Here is a 16,464-nt window from a genome sequence, read left to right as displayed (position 1 = left end):
TAAGGTGTGGATGGATGTTTTATGACTGCAGGCCGTCTGGGCTGAGCTCTGTTACCAAGCAGAAGCTAGTAACGGCACCAAAAACATCAGTCACTACAACCAAACATCTATATTCCTCTATCAGTTGCCACAGGACATGAAGTCCAGTGTTTTACAGCTGCTGGGCAAATAACATGTGATCATATTTATCAGCTAAGTGAATTACAAATTAATCATTTGTCTTTGTTCCTGTTCCTGTGGAATAAGCTTAGATCTGAAACATGGTTTCAGGCTGTTAAGGAGAATCTGAAGACCCACTATCTACAAGGAAACACAGGCCCCACCTCAAGCAGATGCTGCACTTGCCACTAAGGTTCACACTGCCTTTGTATATTAATCTCTTTGAGATTTTTGTGCTGGAATAGCAGCAGCTGCTTCCCACAGTGGAAACATTTTGGAACATCTGTATTTGAATACCAAAACGCACACAAACAGTTATGCTAACAAACTCTCTGGTTGGAATAAGACAATACTTTTCTCTTTTTACAAGATATAAATTACTCATGTTCTTGCCAAAGCATGATTTCCAGCTGCAGACTTAGCACACAGGAGTCATTACCCCTTGCTCTGTGCCCCAAATATTTGCGGAAGAACTGCACCTGATGAGTCAGTTTCGTGGGACATGGAGCTAGAGAAGGAAATTTGCTCATATTTTTTCAAACCACCTTTAAGGACTTTCAGTTTGAGACATGAAATAGAGAAAGTTTAAACTACCCAAAAAACCACATTGATGATACTACCATTAAACATTATTTTGCAAAATTAAACGTGTTCCTCACAACTAGCATGTTTTTCCCTTTATTGTATGTATTTTATAAGAGTTATATTTTGTGGGATGACTAAATGCACATATAGAGAATATCTGATATAACTGCTCATTGACTAATTGCATGTAGTTTTAAGAAAAGGGGAAATGCACCCACAGCTAGTACCAGAAATACAGTTTTTCATCTTCACTGTCCAAATCCATATGCACCTTGTATTCCTTGCCAGTTCAGTGCCCACGAACCCAAGGTACTGGGTTAACCACCTGCAACCCAAGAGGCAGAGGGATATAGAAGAATAGGGGCAGACTCTGGAATCAGGCATGCATGGGTCCAAAGGACAAACTGTGTGATACTACACAAGTTCTGCAACATCTCTGAGCCTCAGTTTCCTCATCTGTAAATGGAAATATTAATATCTCACAGTGCTCTGATGAGTACTAAATAAGATAGAACTTGTAAAGAGCCCATTTCAAGGCTCACAGAAGATGCTCAAAAATTTTAGATTTTCATTTCTCTTCCTACCCTAACTTAGCTTTATTCATTTCAAAGATGTGGTAGAAGATGACCAGAAAATAGAACATGATGTTATATGTCACCACAACTAAAAACACGACACAAGAAGTGTGCCCCACTGATGGCAGGAAGGGTCATTATTTTCATACGCTAAAGCATATTACTCGTATTACTCTTCTGCAAGTGTAGACATAAGAAAATTCACCCTTTACTCCAGGGCATTTTGGAATCATTGGTATATCCAACACTTAGTGTTGGTAAAAGCACTGTAAGTGGTCAAAGCTTACACGGATATTAGAGTGTTTTGGGGTCTGTTGGTTGGTTCATTTGTTCATTCATTCATGTACTCAAGAAAATTCTCTAGACACAAACAGAGTCAACTAATTTTTGACAAAGGAACAAAGGTAATTCAGTGGAGAAAGGACAGCCTTTTCAAAAAATGGTGCTAGAACAACTGGACATCCACATGCAAAGAAAGTGAATCTAGACACAGACTTTACACTTTTCATACAAATTGACTCAAAATGGATCATAGACCTAAATGTAAAATGCAAAACTATAAAACTCCTAGAAGATAAGAGAAATTCTAGGGGACCTAGGGTTTGGAAATGAATTTTTAGATAAAACACCAAAGGCATGACCCATGAAAGAAAGAATTGCTACGTTGGACTTCATTAAAATTAAAAACTGCGCCCTGTAAGAGATACCATGAACAGAATGAAAAGACAAGCTACTGACTGGGAGAAGATATTTGCAAAATACCTATCTGACAAAGGACTTGTATCCAAAATATATAAAAACAAAAAACAAAAATAATTAAAACTCAACAAGAAAACAACCCAACTTTAAAATGGACAAAAGACCTGAACAAATACCTCACCAAAGAAGATACAGTTTTCCCTCAGTATCTGCAAGGGATTGGTTCCAGGAACCCCCATGGATACCAAAATCTGCAAATGCTCAAGTCCCTTATGTAAAATGGCATGGTATTTGCATATAACCTATGCACATCATCCCATATTCTTTAAATCATCTCTAGATGACTTATAATGCCTAATGCAATGTAAATACAATGTAAGTAGTTGTTGGTATATGGCAAATTCAAATTTTGCTTTTTGGAACTTTCTGGAATTTTTTCAAATATTTTTGATATGTGGTTTGTTGAATCTGTGGATGCAGAACCCATAAATATGGAGGGCCAACTGTATATAGGTGGCAAAGAAGCATATGAAAAGATGCTCCACATGATATGTCATCAGGGAATTGCAAGTTAAAACAACAATGAGATACCACTACACATCTATCAGAATGGTGAAAATCTAAGACAACTGACAATATCAAATCCTGGTGAAGATGTGGAGCAATAGGAACTCTCATTCATTGCTAATGGGAATGCAAAATGGGACAGCCACTTTGGAAGATGGTTGGGTAGTTTCCTACAAACCTACTCATACCATATGATCCAGCAATCATGCTCCTGCATTATTTACCTTAATGAAATGAACACTTACATCCACACAAAAACCTGCACGTGAATGTTTGTAACACCTTTATTCACAATTGTTAAAAACTGGAAGCAACCAAGATGTCTTTCAATAGGTGAATGGATAAATAAAATTTGATACATCCTTACAATAGAATATTATTCAGCACTAAAAGGAAATGATCTACCAAGGCTCAAAGAGGTATGAAGGAAACCTTAAATGTATATTCTTTAATGAAAGAATCCAGTCTTAAGGGCTTCCCTGGTGGCGCAGTGGTTGAGAGTCCACCTGCCGATGCAAGGGACACAGGTTTGTGCCCCGGTCTGGGAAGATCCCACATGCCGCGGAGCGGCTGGGCCCGTGAGCCATGGCCGCTGAGCCTGTGCATCCGGAGCCTGTGCTCCGCAACGGAAGAGACCACAAAAAAAAAAAAAAGACTACACACTGTGTGATCTCAACTACATGACACTCTGGAAAAGGCAAAACTATAGAGAAAGCAAAAAGATCAGTGGTTTCAGCAGGCGAAAAGGATGGATCACAGGGGATTTTTAGGGCAGTGAAACTATTCTGCATGACACTATAATCATGGATATAGGGCATCATACATTTGTCAAAACCCATAGGCTGTACAACACGAACAGTGAACCCTAGTGTAAACTATGAACTTTAGTTAACAATATTATATCAATATTGGTTTCTCAATTGTAACAAACGTACCACACTGATACAAGATGTTACTAAGAGGGGAAACTGAATGGGGAAGAGAAAGGAAATGTGGGAACTCTGTACTAGCTGCTCAATTTTCTGTAAATCTAAAACTGCTCTAAAAATGAAGTCTGTATATATGTCCATGCCTCTTTATCGCTTTGTCACCGTTTACACTTCCCCCTCCCCATAGCCTCAAGTCCATTCTCTAGTAAGTCTGTGTCTTTATTCCTGTTTCACCCCTAGGTTTTTCATGACATTTTTTATACACTACCAAACGTAAGGTAGATAGCTAGTGGGAAGCAGCCGCATAGCACAGGGAGATCAACTCGGTGCTTTGTGACCGCCTGGAGGGGTGGGATAGGGAGGGTGGGAGGGAGGGAGACGCAAGCGGGAAGAGATATGGGAATATATGTATATATATAACTGATTCATTTTGTTGTGAAGCTGAAACTAACATACCATTGTAAAGCAATTATACTCCAATAAAGATGTTAAAAAAAAAAAAAAATGAAGTCTGTTAGTTAAAAATTAATAAATAAATTGGAGTTTTCCTCGTTGGGGGAGTGGGTAATTCTAGGAAATGGAAACAGCACAAGCAAAGGCATGAAGTATGACAGAGTGTGTAATGATTAGAGACCAAGAAGCTGGTTAGACCTGGGAGTGGGGATAGTGGTTGGAGGGGAGTCTGGAAAGGCGGGTTTGGATGAATTCTGTCTGTCCATCAATTTGTAAAATCTAATGCATTTTCCATGTATGTTGTTTCATTTAATCATTAATAACAATCCTTTTAATTGTGTGTTATTATTAAAGCCATTTGTGAGATAACATTAGACTCAAAGAGATAAAATGACATGCCTAAGAATACACAATTGATAGCACTGATAGCAAAGCCAGGGTTCAGGTCCACAGACATCAGACTCTAGCTCTCGTGCTCATTTAACTACATACAGTTTATCCTCTATTGAAGAATTTACAATCCACCCAGGGAGCAATAACAGCCACAGGTTTAAGCAGGGGACTGACAAGATCTGATTTATACTTTCATGTATATCCATGAAGTAGCTGAAAAGGAGGGAGATTGGTAGTAACGACAACAACAAAATGCTTAACTAAAATAACAACTAATTAGAATACAGTAAGATCAATGTTAAGCACTAATGATATTAGGGTAGGCTTTAGGGATATTCACAAATATGCTGGCATCTCTGTTTCGAAGCAGGTAAGACTGCACATCACTGACAGCATGAAGTCAGGTGTGAGTGGCTACGTGACCTTCTTTGGCCAATAAATGTGATCACATCCATGTAAAGCTTTAAGAACCAGTGCATACTTCACCACATTTTCTCTTCTCTTTGCTACACACTGCTCCATCAAAATTGAAATTTAAGTGACAATCAGCAATGTGGGCCCTGGCTGACCTGTAATGAATACACAGCGGGCACAAGAAATAAGCCACTAAGATTTGGGAATTTACTATTATTGCAGCATAACCTGGCCTAGCCTGACCAGTACAATACTGAGCATAAATTAATAATTTTCATGTTCCAGTCACTATAGTTATAGTTAACACTATCTAGTGGTTCAATTATTTGAATTACCATAGGTTTCCGGGTGATGAAGTTTTATTTTTATAGAAAAACTAAATTTGAGGAGAGTTAGGTACTAAAACCAGAAACTTAGCTAATCTTTAAAAATCTGTATTAACCCAGATACAAGGGTCTACCTGGTAGTAATTTACCCACATTGCAGATCTATTTAGCGGGAATCAATAGCCACCCAAACACAAACCTGTAGAAACAGAAGACTGAATCATGTTCTGTGCGGTGTATACACTTCCTACAGTCTTAAATAACATTCATTCCCTATCTAATGAGTGTACTATAGCCTGAAAAATCTACCCTTAGTCAGCAACTGAGTTGATAAAGTAATTCTGTATAAAAAGTTAAATGATAGTCATGAATGTCTAGAGTTGCTTACTCAATAGCCACACGAAAACAACTGTACAAAAATAATCAAAAAATGTATAATCTATAATGTTGAGGAGGTTGTCCATGATTCCACCTGATGTCATCTTTATAAGGACCAGTGGAAAAATTTCTTTCAGATTTCAATGCAGCTGCTATGGTTTTATCTTAAGAAAAATGTGAATCATATAAGCGGTCATGTTTACCTTTTTGTTTGAGTCACCAGGAAGCTTATGATTTAATACAGAGCCTCCTTTTAACAGCCAGATAGAATCCCATAATATGTTCAAACTCTACCCTGGCTTCAGCATATGATATGATCCTAATCCTCTCATTACTCTGATTTCTTCCCTTTGCTGTTTTGTTTCCTGCTCCCACAAATCCTTCTTGGATTACAATAGAGAAAAAACAAATCAGCAAAACAAAAACAAAAAACAGTTAAATGTTAAGGCTCTTGGTAGGGAGAAAGCTCCTGAAATGGGATCTCTAAGAATTGTGAACTCACAGCCACAGCCTGAAGAAGAGATTTAAATACCACATAAACAGGGAAATTTTTAATTACATGGCCTTTAGTAGTCTTCAATCATTTCATGCTGTACATGCTCAATAACTGCTGTTGGGTTTATGATAATCAGTCCAACCAGTTTGTCCCAATTCCTAAACTTAGCGTTGGAGGAATATTCTGCAGTTGTTACTAAAAAGTAAGACAGTGATTTGTGTACATCTGAATTCTTTCTACCATATTACTGTACCATAGTTGGAATAGTTGGTATGAATCTATTACTATGAGCTTAGAGAGAAGTTAGTGACAGTTATAGCTTCTCCATAGGTAACCTGTCAGCTTTTCCTAATACTGTGGGGCCAGAGGAGCTTTCACAATAATTATTTTTATCAGAACTATATTAGGGTTGGAAGAATAATACAATGTCAGAAAGATCTATTACCTAGACCTAAGAGTTGCTATCACAGGTGATAAATTACTTATAATGCCCAGCATTAATATAGCAAAGTTTTCAAACCAAGTATTTGTAAATGTCCTTTGCAGATGCAAATTAACAGATTAATAAGGAAACAAGCCTTTCTTGTTTGAGAAGCTGGGATGACAGATTAGCTATTAAGAGCAATTTATAGGTCATAAGATATGAAAGTTGGCAAGAAACACTACCTCTGCTGGCTCTATAAATAGTAAAACTGCATTTAGTTTCCCAAAGGTATCCTGTTAGACATTTTAATTATACCATAAAAACTGCCAGAATTTATAATGAATTCATTTTTTTTAACTTGATGCTCCATGTAAACTTGATTCAATACAACAGGCATCTGTGCTATGTGCTGTAACTGCCAAGTTGCAGCCAATGCAAGAGTGTGTGCTACTTCCTCATGAAGAACTGCAAATGATGAGGTTGATGCTGAACGACAGAGGAAAGAAGATGTTCCTCCCTAACATCTCTTCCAGGTTACTTAAGGATTCTCCTCCCTCCTTTACAACTTAACACCTTCCACTGCAGCCATATGCTATCCCTTTAGAGAGATTTTTATAAAGAATTCCATTCTACATAGCTCTTTGGCCACAAGATGATGACCAAGTAATAATCTTAGAGTCTTGGTAGTCCTATTAGGGAGTTGAGTGTGATTGGGGATAAATTCTCTCACTCACTTGAAATAATCAATTAAGATGATTTTTGGAAAGTTATTTCCCACTCTCAGTTTCACCTACATCTTCAGTTTTATTTGGGGGAGTGACAGGCAGATAACTTAGTTTCAAATTAGTTTTTTACGACATAACTCACTCAAGTTTCTTATGTAATAATTTGACCTGGGTTAAGAGACATTCTACCATAGTGCTGTTTTAGTCCAGTCAAAACTATTCCATTCCACACTTGCCAGCCAACCTGAATTTTAGTAGACTATAAAACATCGTTTTGTAGGGAGTTGGAATGTAGTCAATCACCCTTTGAAGATCAAATCATAAAATCTGGCTTTGGCTGAGCAGGATATAATGGAGAAATGTGGAGAGAAAGAAAGATGGAAAACACATATGTGTTCAAGTACAAATACAAGAGGCAGAAGAGACATTTCTTGGAAGGAAGAAAACCCAAGAAAAGGACAGCTTATTTGCTAGGACAAGCAGATAACAATTTAAACAAGAAATCTTTTAATTGGATGGAAAGGAGTCCTCAAGGATCCTGGAAAGATGTTAGCAAATTAAGAAACAACTGAGAACTTCTGCTACCATCCATGAAGGAATATCATTATGGCCCTCCCACTTTAAAGAACAGGCCCTAATGCAGGCTGAGGGCTTCTGAAATTCATGGCTTCTAACTGTTCAGGAATAAATGGTCCACAATCTCAGCTCTCTGTACTTTCGCTCAGCCTGGCAGATTCAACTTCTATCCCTGTTGGATGATTCCAAACTGAGATTTCAGAATAAGAGACAGAGGATTTTAGAGCTGGAAGAGGCCTTATAGATCACCTAATTTCATTGGTTTTCAAACTTTGTTTAAATCAAATTAAAAATACAGGGCTTCCCTGGTGGTGCAGTGGTTAAGAATCCACCTGCCAATGCAGGGGACACGGGTTCGAGCCCTGGTCCAGGAAGATCCCACATGCCGAGGAGCAACTAAGCCCGTGCGCCATAACTACTGAAGCCCAGGCGCCTACAGCCCATGCTGTAGCCCATGAGAAGCCCGCGCACCAAAACAAAGAGTAGCCTCCACTCAAGGCAACTAGAGAAAAGCCTGCGGGCAGCAACAAAGACCCAACACAGCCAAAAATTTTAAAAATTAATTTATTTTTAAAAATATATTAAAAATACATGTGATTTACGTGATTAAAAGTGTTGTTGTTTAGGTTACTTAGACTAGGATGCACTTTTCTCCCCAGCACCCTTGGGAGAATCTATGGCACCCTGCAGGTTTGAAAACCACTTACCAATGTTACTTCCCAATGTCTTTAGATATAGAAACTAAGACCAAGAGATGTCAAGTACTTTGGCAGCAGGTCAACCTGCTAATGACCAGCAAAGGCAGGACTAGAGCCCAAATCTTCAGGCCCCCAGCTGTTACCCTCCTCACTGTGCTTTGCCTGCATTCCATCACACCATCTCACAGTCACCTCAAACTCAAGCCCTCACTGCCTTTCCTAAGTCTGCCTTGTGATTTCCATGATTAATGAAAGAAGTGAACGTTATCACTATTTCTTCCAACAACTAGTTAAAAGCTCAGTGTTAGCATTGACTCTTTCCTTTCTTTTGGCCCTCATATTCAGCAGCCACCCAAGACCAGCTTTATTAGACTTGTGAAATTATAATTTTACTAGTTTTTATTTAATAATCTTCACTTTAATGCCAATTATTTATATAAGAGAACCACTTAGAATTAATTTCTGACAGTGTTATTTTAAATAATAAATATTATCTTTAAAGTTATGTGATGATGTTAACAGATGAGGTTTGTAATATATTTTAAATACATACTGCTCTTCCCTCTAAAATCCAAGCCAGCTATTTAGTGACAAATTCAGTGGCAAACTTTAATAACTTCAGTAAAACTTTAGTAACTTTTCTAACAGCTACTGATTCTGTCTCCTGAATAATAATGAACTTAGTAATTCCAGGGTAACACAGCGACTAGAACTGTCTAGGTTTAAATTCTGTCTCTGCTGGACATCTTCCTGACTCTTTGTCCTTGTTTCCTTATCTATAAAGTAGAGGTAATGATATCTATCTCTTGGGATGGTTTTAAGCATATACTTAAAGAGCTTAGAATTGTGCCTGGCACATTACAAGTATTTAATTACTGCTAGCTGTTATTATAGATGCTAAATACCAATAAAATTGAGTAAATTAATTTTAAAGTCATATATTTACATTAATTTAACCTGTTTTGCACATTTATTTAAAATTTAAATGTACTAAATTAGTGCCTGCTTTCCTCTCTCTCATTATATTAATTTAAAAACCTGAAAATGTCATTTCCCTTGTGTGACATTTGTCACTGTTCCTTTGGCACAGAAATTATTTGGGCATGCAAGCACATAAACATTCCTTTTTGGGAATCCCCAAAGAAAGAAGACATCACACCAAGATCTAAAAAAGGAACACAATAAGTTCACTGAAGAAAAACTAAAATTTTAATTAAGATCCTAAATTACATTTTAAAATATTAGCTTATTATAAAAATATCCAAACTGATAGGTTTGGATTAAATACAGGTTACACTGATAGATAAAATTTTTAATTACAACTGTGACCAAATTCTTCATCCTATTAGTTATTAAATTTGTTTTTCAGTGGTATGCTTGTTTGGATAAAAGTGAATATCAGAAAATGTACTAAAGTGTTAAAGGAACTATGTTCTAAAGCAAAAAGACATGATTCATATATTTTCTATTTAAAGCAATAAGAAAAGATGCAGGATATGGGTGAAGGGAAGAGGAACACAGCATGCAATAGGTCAGACTGGGCCTTCTTGAAGCCAGGAGTTGTCTTATTCATCTCTGAAACTTCAGAGTCTATCATAATGCCTGGCACATAGCAGACACACAGCAAACACTTGAAGAACAAACCAAACTGATAGTCATGGGACTTTCAGTCTGCACAAGGATATAAAAGAAGAAAACTCCATCCTCCAAGGTAAGAATGCCAGAATGAATGTGTGGTACCAATACCTTAACCTCTAGTTCTATTTAAGCAAAATTCTGATGCACTAAAACTTTCCTACAGCTCTAAGAATGGGAGGTCCATAGACACAGGTGTTTCTCAGCTGCCACTTTGGTGTCTGTATACCTAGAACTCACAGTCCTTCATCTCTGTCCTTGTTCTTCTACCTGCTGCTGCTCATCTAATCAGTCACATTCATGCTAAGTCTTATGAAATCTTCTCCCTTTTACCTTTAAATTGTTCACATGAGACATGAAATGATTAAACAGGAGCAACTATTATTTTTATTATAATACTATTTTTCCTAAGAATGATTATAATGGTACCCCCAATTGGAGTCTAGGAATTTAATCTGGAAGCCATTGAAATATTTCTTAGAAAAAATATATCACAATAATAAGTATGATTATTATTCATTGAGAGCCAGCCATCCCACATTTCATCAAATCAAAGTTGCCATCAATTTAAGAAGCACTTTACAATATGTACCACAAATAAAGGGACCAAAACGTTACAATTAAACAATGAGAGAACGCTTTCTTATTGATTGTAAAATCATCCTAGAGATTATCATACTAAGCGAAGTAAGTCAGAAAGAGAAAGAAAAATACCACATGATATCACTTATATATGGAATCTAAAATACAACACAAATGAACATATCTACAGAACAGAAACAGACTCACAGATAGAGAACAGACTTGTGGTTGCCAAGGAGAGTGGGGAAGGGAAGGATTGGGAGTTTGGGATTAGCAGATGCAAACTATTATATATAGGATGAATAAACAACAAGGTCCTACTGTATAGCACAGGGAACTATATTCAATATCCTATGATAAACCATAATGGAAAAGAATATGAAAAAGAATATGTATACGTATAACTGAGTCACTTTGCTATACAGCAGAAATTAACAACGTAAATCAACCATACCACAATAAAATTTAAGAAAAATTTTTTTAAATCATCCTGATTTCAGAGATACTAAAACACGAAAAAATGTGTATTTCAGAGTCAATAAATTATGATATATCAGGTGCCTTATTTACATCATCCCAAATCCCCACAAGACCTCTCAGAGGTAGGAATTTTTACCTTTATTTTGCAGATGAGGAAACAGACCACATTAAGCAATTGCTCCAAAGTCAAGGTAACTAATAAAATGACAAGGTTGGGTTTTAAACGTAGGCCTACCTGACTGCAAATCTGAATATTTCCATCATACGGCACCTCCTCCTCCAGAAATCTCAGACAATAAATGAGGAAAACAGCAAGAGCACTTGTTCTGAAAGGGACTAGTTATTATTGCTGTTCACAATTAGGTGCTTAGAACAGCTTAGCAGGCAGGTGTTTCTAATTTGCAATATTTAATAAAAATGGCTATTGTCAAATTCTATCACAACTGGATACAGACTCAGAATTTTTCCAGAACCAAAGGAAAAAATAACCTGCAACAATTACCCTACATTGTTGTTTTCTGAGTAAAATAATGTTTTACTCTCTACCTCCTAGATATAAAAACTACCTCTGGATGGCTTCAAGTTTGCCAACCAACCTTTGAGTCTCAAAAGAGATGTATTTTATTTGATTAATATTATCCTCAGGATTATATATAAATGCTGAGATACGAAATGAAAAGTTTAGGAATGTGCCAAGTCTAGGACTGGTTAATGTGTCTGGCATGCCTGAAAAATCCCAGAAAGCTGCTCCCAAATGTCTGCAATTACAGGCATTCGAAAGATGTGTTATGATTCAGGTTTAAGTTTATTCCATTTAGGGACAGAGATGGTTTTCAACAGTGATATTGGGCTATGAGTTCAGGCAGGACCGTTTAAATGTGCCTTAGTAATAATGTATGTGTGCTGGGAGAAAGAAAGAACAGGAAAAAAGAATTAGCCCAACTTTTCGAATGGCAGGGTCTATTTCCAGAAGGTTCCATTCAAAGTATTATGGTATTAAATAGAAACCGCCGTAAGTTGTATAGTTTTATGGAAACCTCAGAAGCCTCTTTCTGAAAAAATCTGGGATTAGAATGGATTGGTTTACCTTGCTCATAGTAAATGGTGAAAGGGGAGGTGATGATTCGGTCACCGTTAAAGAGAAAAAGCAGTGGGAAGGAGAAGATGAAGTGGTGAGTGATGACACTTCTGTCGATGCCCCCTTCCAGATGGGGGTGGAATACAGCCTTTTCCTGCTCTGGCTTCTGCCCAAGAAAGTAGCAGCACATTTTCCCCAAAATAAAGCACATGTTGTATCATATTTTATTACACGTAAAGCTTATTTTACCTAATTTTTATAGTTCAGAAGAAGAGGAAATGAAGGAGAAAACAGGAGGATAAATAAAGTTTTGCTTTCCAGGTTCTAAGGTTACTCTACTGGTAGTCACTTCATTCTGTGCTTACTTATGTGCCTGGAATCTAAGAAAACTAGATAGAAATGTGGAATAGAGGGAGTCGTTAAGTGAGAGTAAGGGTTAAGATTAACCTCTTGTGCATAGAAGGGATGCAAATAAAGATTGGAAAGAAGTGGGAAAATGCCAGTACTAAAACATTAATCTACCAGAAATAGTTTTTCATAAATGTGAAAGTGCGACAACTTGAATTTAATTTAAAAGAAACACAAAGCCTTGATTTGCATTCAATGAGTTGTCAAAAAGACAGAACTTGGATTTTTTTAACCTAATTTTTAGTGTAACAAAATTAAACTTGCTGAACCGGTGATAAAAGGCAAAGGCCACTATCCACAACCACTCTAGGCTCCAGTCAGGGATTTACCCGTCTTTTACAGCAGCATCCAGATGTGCCCAAGTGAGTTACATTTCCCCCGGGATGCTTCCTCTAACATCTTCTAACAAGATAAATAGTGGTCTTCACACTTCTCATGGGTGCTATCAGAGGCAAAAAACAGAATAGTGCTTTAAACATGTGTTGGGTACTTGAGAGCAATGTGGTGATTAAGTCAGCTGGGGGCATCAAGGATGTGCTTCAGGGGGTTGGTAATAAGAGTCTGGGAGATATATTCATCATTAGATACTTAATAAAATCCTCCATATAACAATGCCTGCTAGGAATTCTAAGTAACTTGAGCATACTGTGAATACCAGCTGCATTCAAAGGAGACTGGCCTCATCCAACGGCAGAATCTAGAATGGCATTGTAGGCACTTTGCTTCCAGAGACATCAAAAAAATGAATGTTTTGAAAAATTAACAAAGAAGAGTTAAAATTTATTTATTCACTCATTCATTCAACAAACATTTGAGAGTCTACTATGTCCTAGGCCCTGGAAAGATAAAGACAAATGAGACAAGGCATCTGCTGCAAAGTCACTCCCAGTCTGGGAAACAGACTGGAAAAAGTAGATGCAATAGACCTCTGGGTGACTAGGACACAGAAATCCCCAAGTTTCTCAGCTTCTGTCAGAAATCTCAGTAAAACAAGAGTGAAAGAATAAAAAACCCTGCAAACCCATAAAAACAAAAAAATTGAGAAAGATGCCAGCAGAAGACAGATATCCACCAAATTCTGGAGGATGGAAAGCAGATGGATGAGTGGTAACTGATTTAGTAGGACAGGGAAAACGGAAACTAAACTGCCTACAAGGAGGAGCGCCAAGTCCAGCTGCAGAAGGCTGGAAAGAAGCAGGAGTTGCGCACAGAGGCTTCTGAAGTTCAGGGGAAGGGATGCAGGGTTGAAACAGAGGATGGGATATAAATTTATATAAGAAGCAATGAGAGCCTAAATCTGCTCTCCCAATCTGGCAAAAGATGGAAGCCTACTTTCTGCAGATGTTTAGAGATGAAGATAGAAGTGAAACGCTATACTAAAAATCGGGGAGATCAGTAAAAATCTGCATTCTGAATGGAGAGATTCTCCTCACCCAGCACCCCTCTCCACATTACAAGTCCCTTTGCTCTGCTCAGTTTCTGCTAAGCTGGCAGCTACATGTATATCTTCTGGCAGCGGACTAGAAGTTTCTGGGGAAATTGGTCCAAAGAAAAGATGTGCACATACTAACATGAGGGGATTCCCCAAATTAAAAAAAAAAATTCTCTGTCTTTTCAACTTGCATTGAAGACCCACCCAACCATACGGAGGCTCTCATCAGTTCTTAGTGCCTCACTCCTAATGTGCGCAGCTGGCCAAAGATTACCAGACACTTGAGGAAATCTCTGACATGAAAGACAACAACCAAAACAAAGAAACAAATTAAGAGTGAAGAGATACAATTAGAGGATGAAAAAAAAAAAACCTTTCAAAATAATATCTTCAGGGACATAACATACTGCAGCCATGAACACAAAGTACCACACAGAGGAACATTCAGAGAGAAGGCTTCAAAATTTTAAATGACAGCAGAAAATAAGTGTATGAATTAGAACAAACTGCAGAAGAATATTACATCACAGGAAGTAGAATTTGAAACAATAACAAAGAAACAGAAAAGAGGGAGAAGGAGAGATAATCCAATTAGAGAATCAACCCAAGAAGCCTAACATCTGACTAATAAAGCTCTAGCCGTGGAGAACAAAGAAAAAGGACAGGAATAAACAGTCAAAACAAAATTTTTAAGAAAATTTCCCAGGGGACTTCCCTGGTGGTGCAGTGGGTAAGAACTAGACCCCACACGCATGCTGCAACTAAGGAGCCCATGAGCCGCAACTAAGGAGCCCTCCTGCCACAACTAAGACCCAGTGCAACCAAACAAATAAATATTAAAAAAGAAAGAAAGAAAGAAAATTTCCCAGAAATTTTACACGAGACCTAGACAATGAAAAGGAAGGAAAAAAGCCCACTATGAACAGGAAATATTCCAGAGAAAAAAATCTGCTAATAAACAAATAATTAGGAATCAGAGTAGCACTGGGCTTCTCAACAGCAATTAAAAGCTAAAAGACAATGGATCAAATACTGTCAAAATTCTGGGAGAATATCATTCTAATCTAGAATTCTATTCCTAGCCAAACTATCAGTCAAGGTTGAGAGCAGAATTAAAGAATTTTCAGACATTTAAATTCTCAAAAACTTTACCTATCATGCATCTTTTCTCAGGGAACTAATGAGGGTGTGCTCCGGTAACATATGGGTATAAACCGAAAAAGAAGATGCAATCTAGAAAACAAAGGCTACAAGACAGGAAAGAGGAAAAGGGAATTCTCAGAATCACAGGGGAGGGCAGCTGTGCAGGGGCCTACAGAGCAACGGGTTATGTTTGGAGCAGTACAGAAAGGCCTGCAAGAAGGATTTCTCCAGAAAAAATAAAAGGTTTAGATTATCTGATATGTTTGGCACTCTAGAAAGGAGTTTTCTAGTTTAGTTGGAAAGTCTTATGTTAGTGACTGGCACACAGAAAAGCAAGCAAAACCACAGCAACAACAAAAACTAAAGTAGTAATTAATTCTGATTTTGCAATAGGGAAAGATCACTGGGCAGTGTGAAGAATGGACTGTGGCAGGGGCAGGACTGGAGGCAGGGGAGATAGGTTAGGAGTTGAGTGACAAAGTGTGGAAGAAGTTACAGGGCTTGAACCAGAGCAACAGTAGTAGGGATAAAGGTGAGGCCAATTTAAGGGAATGGAGAGCTAGGAGGGTAACTTCTGATGCAAGTTCAATCTGTAACCTTAACCACACAGTCTTGCTGATGAACAGCTAAGGCAAAAAGAGAATTTTAAAAGGAAAAAAAAAAAAGGGAGCATCATCATAATCAGTTAATTAACTGGGTGGAATACTAAGCATTGCTTTTCTCATTAAGATGCCTAAGTAGTTTCAGGAGGACTCAACAAATCTAGCTACTACTAGACCACTGTGCTGGCCCTTCATAAGCAACAGGATTAGGTAGGTATTGTTATTCCCCATTTTACTAATAAGGCCTGGAGAGGTGAAGTAATGCACCCATGGTCACCTAGCTGAAAAGTGTCAAAGGATTCAAACCCAAGCCAGCTGTCCCCCACAATCTAGTCTCTTAACTGCAGGGTTCATTCTAATAACTACTTAATATAATAATTAACTGCAGGCTTCATTCTAATAACTACTTAATATAATAATTATCACCTCCTGAGTACTCTGTGTCAGGCACTGGGCTAAATATTTTACATGTGTTAACACATTTAATCTTCAGAACAATCTTATGAGATAGATACTAGTATCATCCCCATTTCACAGGTGAGAGATAAAGTGATCTGCCAAAGGCCATCTAATTAGTAAGTGCTAGGATTCAAGCCCAGTCACTCCAGCTTATTAAGAATGAGCTGCACTATAGGGTGCTGCCTCCTGTACCATTGGACCATATCACCTCTGAAGTTACCTTGATTCCTCTAAATCTCCTTCTTTCC

The 16,464-nt window shown here is 37.7% G+C and overlaps 1 protein-coding gene across 2 annotated transcripts in view; it reads right to left on the bottom strand.

The window, feature by feature from the left end:
- Nucleotides 1-16,464, bottom strand: part of TTC28 (tetratricopeptide repeat domain 28) — a 603,177-nt gene that overhangs the window by 165,448 nt on the left and 421,265 nt on the right. The gene's annotated exons all lie outside the window — the stretch shown is intronic.

Source organism: Aethalodelphis obliquidens, unplaced genomic scaffold (assembly GCF_003676395.1).
Source record: "Aethalodelphis obliquidens isolate GAN/ISIS:26980383/991018 unplaced genomic scaffold, ASM367639v1 scaffold28, whole genome shotgun sequence".
Taxonomy (NCBI): Eukaryota; Metazoa; Chordata; class Mammalia; order Artiodactyla; family Delphinidae; genus Aethalodelphis; species Aethalodelphis obliquidens.
This window is presented reverse-complemented; position numbering and strand designations above follow the sequence as displayed.